Raw genomic sequence first — 7,816 nt, forward strand, 5'->3', positions numbered from 1 at the left:
ATCTGGCATTTGCAAACATGATCACATTTCTGGAGTGCTGTATGTCAGTAGAAGGAACCAGGGCACATTTTTTTCTTTTTCAACTTACCCTCCAGCTACATGTAGAATAACAGATGGGGCTGCAGTGAGATGCATGCAGGAAAAGGAATTTCCTGGCTCAATAATTTGCTCACTCTCTCATATAAGAGCATTTTATATGATGTAAAGGACTCCAAGGCCCCAGCTTATCCTGTGGTCTAACACAGGCAGGGCTTCCAAATGTGTTTATAATGCAAAAGATAAACTATGCTTTAAGCTCCATTTTACAGATGGGAAACTCTTTGATTCATCCAAAATTATATGGAACGAAAAGGCAGGAATTGCATCAAGCTCACTTCAAGTCCCCAATCCGGCATTCTTAGAAATATGTCCTTGGAAAAACATAATCACAGAGCCTCTTGAGAAGACTGTGTGTACACCATTCTTCTGCAACAAAGCAAAATGAAATAAGTCAAAGGCTTTTCTTTTGGCTGGTAAAAACAACCAAGAGTCTTGTGGCACCTGAAAGGCTAACAAATGTATTATGCCTATGAGCTTCCTTGGACTACAGTCCACCTTATCAGATGCATAAATTTTATCCTGAGTTGCACGGGTATATAGAAATGTGGTTTGGAAGGCGGGGAGGTTGGAAACAGTGAGGTCAGAAGAAAGTGAAATGCAGAAAAGTACAGATATTAATAATCATGTTGTTTTGTTGATGTTTCTCTGAGCACTTGCTTCTTCTCTAAAGCTGCTGATGAAAACAATAATTGGTGTCTGAACTTGCTGTTCAGCAGCCCTTGTGGGCTATTTAAACTGATATTCTTCTGATTAACAGCCATTGTTTCTTCTCTGCTATCATCAAAAAAGGTGAAGCATGGACTGCTGACATTTTCTTAGTTCATGCTTGCAGATTTCAAATCTCTGATCTCTCCCTAGCCTTCTGAAGGGTGAACAGTCCTGGTTATTACATCTCTTTTGTCTTTTTCTCATAGGCTGTGCTATGGCACTTCCAGACTGTTGCTATTTTCTGCTGGTGTTCAATTACATACTGGCAAATTCAGGTTGCTCAATTAATTTGATTTGGTGCTCTTGTGCAACAAATCTGCCCCCATCAGTCTTTTTGCGATAAGGGAAGTGATGGGAGAGGTTTCATACAACATTGAATAACCTCCTAGCAAATTAATCAGAATGAATATGCAACAAATAACTGATGTCGCCTAACCTCCCTGCAAACTTTGGGCAAACAAATCTGGATGAATGCTAAATTAAGTATGGAGCTGACATCAATCTCCTCTGAACCATCCCCAGTTAGTGATATCCAAAGTGAACATGATATTGCAAGGAGGGTATCTCTATTGCTGATATTTCATTTTTGTGAACTCTTACCAGAACAGCAGTGCCTGTTTCGTTCTGTAGCCTCTTACTTTTGAGATCTAAATTATTCATTTGCTGTGAAAACTTTACCTCCGTGTGTGTGTGTGTGTTCACACGTGTGCATGCTTCAGAATGGATTTCATTCATAGTTTCCTCTTGGCTAAAGGAAGGTTGCTAGGCTTCTACCAATAAATGTTGGAGACAACACATCATTTACAAATGGGGCAACTGTTCGCTATTTGCAGTATAGTAACGCTGCAGAGAGCTTGCTGGGGAGACCATGCATTAAAAAGGGACTCAAAAATAACTTAAACAAGGTTTTAATTACAAAAACAAAAACTCCATTTACACTAAATACATCAACAAACAACCATGACCCAACCACCAACCCATCCCCCAGGGTAATGGGAGAGCTAGGTGCTGCTCCTTATATACTACACCCAATTGCTGACACAGCTTAATCAATACAACTCAGCAGCACCTGCTATGTTTCACAGCTGTAAAGCTGGGTCTCGTTATTTTCCTCTGGCTCTTTCTCTGGCCCCTTAAAGACATACACATCGGGCGGAACAATGATGAACCTTTACATTTAAAGAAACCATTCAACAGCAACTACTCAAACATTATATAGAAGGGTAACCCTATGGGTCAGTCCTTGTCCACCAAGTTATATAAATCAGGGGTGGCTAACCCATGTTTCTCCAGATGTTGTTGAACTGCAGCTCCCACCAGCCTTGGCCGTTGGCCATGCTTTCTGGAGCTTATAGGCGTTAGAATCCAACAACATCTGGAGGGTGCCAGTTAGCCACCTCTGTTCAATGTATTACCCTCAGAACTCAACTAAGAGCTTATCCACACTTACTTTTTGCCCTGCTCTTTCCAGGCAGAGGTCTGCACTTCAACGCTCCATGCCCGAGCATTTTGCATTTTCTTTTCTTTTTTGCCCTGAGCTTTCCAAGCGAAAACTTGCTCTTTAAAACTGAATCAGAGGAAATGCTCTATCTGGGTTTCTCTGTCTATCTTCTGCCAGAGTAAATTAGTAATACAAATAAGTCTGAAAATAAGGTCTGCATCACCTTTCTAGCAATGGTGAGAGCAATAAAGGACAGGTTAGGAAGGCAGAGGAACATAGGAAACAACTCTATGCCAGATCATTTCTCCACTAAGCCCAGTATGGTCTGCTCTGCCATTAGCTCTTGAGGGTCTTAGGCAAATGCTCTTTCCCATCTCAGTCATATAACCAGAGATGCTAAAGATTCAAACTGGGACCTTCTGTTTGCAAAGTTTTTGTACCATTGAGCTACAGTCCCTTCCCCTGACAGAGTTACAGAAAAGTACAAGGTCCATCACCTGCATTCTAATCTAATGCTGATATGGAAACGGTGCTAGCTGACATCTGATGCCCACTATCAATTTGCTATTAGGCTGAATTTGGGCCTCTGTGTGGTTCATTCCTCAAATGACAATTTGCTGTTCATGCTTCCTTTGTCTAGCAAGAATTGCAGCCCTTCTCTCTGTTTGCACGTGCCATGCACCGTGCAGAAGCCTTTCTGAAAGCATAAGGCCCTGGAATAGAGCTCTTAGTGGAATTTTGGCAACCGGCATGCCTAACAGATTATTTTTAAAAATAGGCTGGGGGAAAAATGCCCCCAGTGACAGCCGCAAGCCTGTTCTAAATTGGGATTAAAACGGATTTTGCTTTGTACAACATTTAGCCTAAAACAAATGGCACCACTAATGACATTAGCATGGCCAACATTCTCTGCTTATTAGGCAGCTCTGTGGCTTGGGCATTGCAAAGAATCCCTCCAGGGCTTAATAAGCCTTATTGGCCTCATGTTATTACTGTAACAGCATGGCTCCTTGAGCTCTGAGCCAAGGAGATCAGAGAACACAAACGATTCCAAGCTCAGCAAGAAGATGACACAAAGAAACTTATTCAATTTGTTTTAAATTTGGATCCATGCGTGACCTTGGGCAAGCTGCTTAATTTCATTGGTTTTCCATCTTTAAGATGGGAAATGATTATGCTTCTTTGACTTGTCTTGGGTGTCTCATTTGTAAGGCTTTAGGACAGGGATTGTTTCTCACTCGAGCTGAACTAAGCATTTGCAGCACAACTCATATCCATCAAAATTAGCAATTTAGATCATCTTAATCTGGATATAGAACTCTTCCCCAATTTGAAAGGTCTGCCAGCAGAGTTGTGGCTGTTGCTTAATGAACTAAAAGACCAATGGATGAGATGAAATATGTTGAGCCAGAGAAAGTGGGCACACGAAAGCACACAACATGACTGTGCATTACTATCTTGCAGACAGATCAAATGTGAACATACCAAAGTTTCTCTGTTCACACATCCTCCACATACAGACTGACATTTTCAAGGGATCTAAAGCCCGCAGAATAGGAATGGGGAACTTGTGGATTTCCAGATGTTGTTAAATACCGATCAGGCCAAGCATATTAGCACTTTGCACAATCAAAATCCATTCTCTCCTGAGCTGGTAATTTAATGGTGATGACAATATCAGATTTGTATGGATATCTGCAAATCTGATGACAATATCAGATTCACCATTGGGTTTAGAGTAGATGATATGAACGTTCACCCAAAGATGTATCACTTGAGCTATGGGAGCAATGAATGGCTCCTTCCCAAAGCATCCAAAATATTTCCTTATCTCAGGTTCAGTTTGTCAGCACTGTCTTGTGTTGTGACCAACAAGTGAATGTTATTTTGACCCTGTGCCTTGCACTGAGAGCTAATCCCCTGAGTAGATTTAGGGAGCTGCCTTATACAGAGTCAGAACATGGGTCCCTCCAGATCAGTGTTATCTGTGCTGACTGGCAGGTGCCCTTCAGGACTTCAGACAGGTGTCTCTCCCAGCTCTGATTGGAGATGCTGGGGACTGAGCCTGGAAGCTTCTGGATGCAAAGCATGCACCTTTCCATGGAGCTACAGTCCTTCTCCAGAGTACAGTACAGACTAGGCAAAACACACACACACACACACGACTTTGCTTCCATTTGTCAATGGAATTAGCAGGCCAAAACCAAAATAAATTCCTTCTTAGGCCTTTACATGACCATCTGCTCCTGCATTGTGATCCAGGTGGTTGGATGCCAAATCTGTTCTGAATATGCCAACTGAGGAGAGGGCATTGGGCTTACAAAAAAGAAACACAAACAACCTCTTCTAAGCCTTGCCCTGTCCAGCTCCTGACATCCCTCCCCACACGAGATGGATGTAAGGCTGCCAGACCCCCAGACCCATTTCAAGGCTTGTGTGCATGGGGGGAGGGCAGCAGGGGTTGAAATTTTGTTAGGATGATGGTCTAGGTTGGCTGTTGGAACAGGCAAATGCTTTCCAGTAGCATCTTGAGTTTGTCTCAAACACATCCTGACGTTTGCTTGATCTTATTTAGGTTTCTTTTTCCTCCTTTGCTGTACATTCAAGGTGTGTTGCAATATGTTATCACTTGACCTGCTCACAACAACCCTATAAAAGGAAGGTGATAGAGTGACCTACTCAAAGCCACAAAATAAGGTTTGAAGGTGGGGTTCTCATGTCTAATCATATGATTTTTAAAAAATAAAACAACCAATTTAATTCAAAGTACCATAATAAAACCTCACCTTAATCTCAGCAGCTGACCAGGATGACTAGGCTATGCATTGGACAGGGAGCTTGGAGCTTCCTGTTCCAAATGTGCTGGCAACAGCCCAGAGAAAACCTCCCAGGTGTGGGAGAGTGTAGATCAGGTGAATTCACTTTGAAATGCAGACCCAGCAGATTTGTTGAGCATCCCTAGATGACATACCTTAACACGAATCCCCCCCTCAATACAAGTAACAATAAAAATCACACAAAAATATCAGTAAAAAACTATTTCCGTCTACTGCCTCACCTAGTTGTTAATGGCAAACTAAAGATAGGCCAGCAGTTCTTATTGCTCAGAAGTTTTCTTGAATAAGTGGGTGTTGCACTATCTCCTAGAAATCAGAACAGAAGTAAACAATTATGCCTTGCATCACCATATTTTATGTTCAGCAACCACGGGTACTCTTTTCTGGAGGGAATCTGAAGCATTACAAGTTATTACACATCAATTTTCTTAAAATGTGTGCAGTTACAAAATCAGCAAGCCCTTGATTGCATCTCAGGTATTTGGGTAGTGTTAGCGCCTGTCAATCATGCATCCTCCATAACTATACGGTCTGTTTAAAAACTCCCTTGCTATGTAAGGCAGGGAGCAATCAGATCTTCTCTCACTGCCTAAGTAGGTGGGAGCTGGCCCCCTTTATATATAATATGCATGAAGCCCTGGGCAGACCATGATCTGCCCTTCTTTGAACATGACAGAGTAATCAGCAGCAGAGTTGAAAATTGTTCTAATTGCTGAGTGTAGGCTTTCCCACCGTGCAAAGTATTATGGTGACACGTCCTCTCCCGCCCTCATCTAGCTTCCTCTGTTGCTGGGAAGGTTAATTAGTGTAAGACTGAACATCAGCTCCTTTGATCTTCCAGCCTTGATTCATTAGTTTTCAAAAAGAACCAATGGTGAGAGCCAAGAGGATCCTCAAATCTCATATTAATCAACCCCCCCATTCCTCCCCATCAATTTTTGCTTGCTCAGAGATGGATGGATAAACGCAACATTACTGTGCTCTTTTCAGTAAAGTGCTAGGCGGGATTCCATGAAAGATTCATTTGCTCTTTCTTCTTTTACATAATAGGTAGAGAGCGAGCACACATCTCTTCGCTGTGAGGAGCTGCAACATAAAGAATCCCACCAAGAGGGAGAACCTTGTATCTTTTTGATATTGGGTGAAAGGCACACTTGTGAATAAAGTGTTCCATGGCAATTTTTGCAACTGACAACCTTCTTCTTCAGCGCAAACAACTGATGTAAGTAAGGTGTTAGTTAGTTAGTTAGGGTTTTGTTTTTGTTTTTTTAAAAAACCTCACTTTACTCTAAAATGAGAACAGTGAGACAAAGTTGGAAAGCATAGAGCCTTGACTTTAAGGCTCCTGCTTCCTGGAGAAACTCTCTTTCAAGAATACTTTGACTTTGAGCTGCTCCTTCTGTGATGGGACAAGAGAAGAATGGTCCGTTGAGTGCATGGACTGCAGCATCTTTAGTGAAGATAGCGTACTCATGCTTCACATTTATATTCTACGCCATTCACTATTGGAGGGTGGGAATGGGTGGCATGGAATAGGCTCCTCTCTTGCATGGATAGGGAACCTGTGGCCCTCCAGATGTTCATAGAGTTGGAAGGGACAATGAGGGTCTTCTAGTCCAACCCCCTGCAATGCAGGAATGTTTTTCCCAACATGGGGTTTGAACCCACAACCCTGAGATTAAGATTCTCATGCTCTACTGACTGAACTATTGGGCTACAACTCTCACTATCCCTGGACCACTAGCCATGCTGGCTGGGCTTGATAGGAGTTAGTTGAGCAACATCTGGAGAACCACAGTTTCCCCATTAGAAGGTTCTATTAGCACATCATCTGACAATGGCCAGAGTCAGGTACAGGATAATGGGCAGGAGGAATCACTGATTTGGTTCAGAAGGCCTGCTCTTTATCCATGCTTGTTTCCATGACAATAATGGCCACATATGGCATTACACAAGTGATCCTTTTCCTAAACAGCTGCAGATGCTTTTTTGTACTATGCGCATATTTTGAGGGTTCTGAGTTGTATAGTTATTTTATAGTTATAATGGTTATTGTTATGCTTTATTTATGATATTATTTTGAATTTTATACCCTGTTGTACGTTGCCCTAGGCTCCCTTAGGAGGAAGAGTGATTTAGAAATGAAACAAACAAACAAATAAATCTGTCTCTTTTTCCATTCGTTTATTTGCATTATCTACACAGAAAAAAAGTTGTAACAAATATATCAAACCTACAAGTCTGAAGCAGAAGCTATACATCATGAACAAAAATGAAAGGGGGGAAATGGCTATGATTTATACAAAGGTTGCATATTTAATTTAATTTAATTTAATTTAACATGATTTATATACCACTCAATCAACAGAAATACATATGTGTTTCATTCACAGGTGACTGATTTCAAGTTCGGCGTGGCCTTGTGGGAGTCTTCAGCAACTGCTTTCCATTGCAAGTCTCTTTCCGTCCCCAATCTGAGTTGAAATCGGAGTCCAAATAAAAGCCTATTGACTTGGTAGTCTTGCCTTTCTGTCTTCTAAGGCATTATGAGGCCATCTACTTTATCAGCGAGGATCCCGGCTGCAACTGGTTGGGCATGTAGATGGGATTATGCCATTGAGAGAGAGAGATGGCGCATTATAGTTGAAATAAAATATAAGCAAAGAAAAAGTGTGCTTGACTAGGTGAACATCTTGCTTTGATTCTGGATCTAGCCAGGTTGTCAGGATCA

General features: G+C 41.7%; 1 long non-coding RNA gene across 2 annotated transcripts in view; it reads left to right on the forward strand.

The window, feature by feature from the left end:
* Positions 1 to 7,603, forward strand: part of LOC309343683 — a 42,399-nt gene extending 34,796 nt beyond the window's left edge. For both annotated transcript variants that reach the window (XR_014157366.1, XR_014157367.1), the window contains 2 exons: positions 6,136 to 6,307; positions 7,479 to 7,603. This is a non-coding gene — a long non-coding RNA (uncharacterized lncRNA). The remainder of the gene's footprint in view (positions 1 to 6,135; positions 6,308 to 7,478) is intronic.
* Positions 7,604 to 7,816: the final 213 nt, after the last annotated feature.

This window comes from Podarcis erhardii, assembly GCF_964252035.2.
Source record: "Podarcis erhardii genome assembly, chromosome: 6".
NCBI lineage: Eukaryota > Metazoa > Chordata > Lepidosauria > Squamata > Lacertidae > Podarcis > Podarcis erhardii.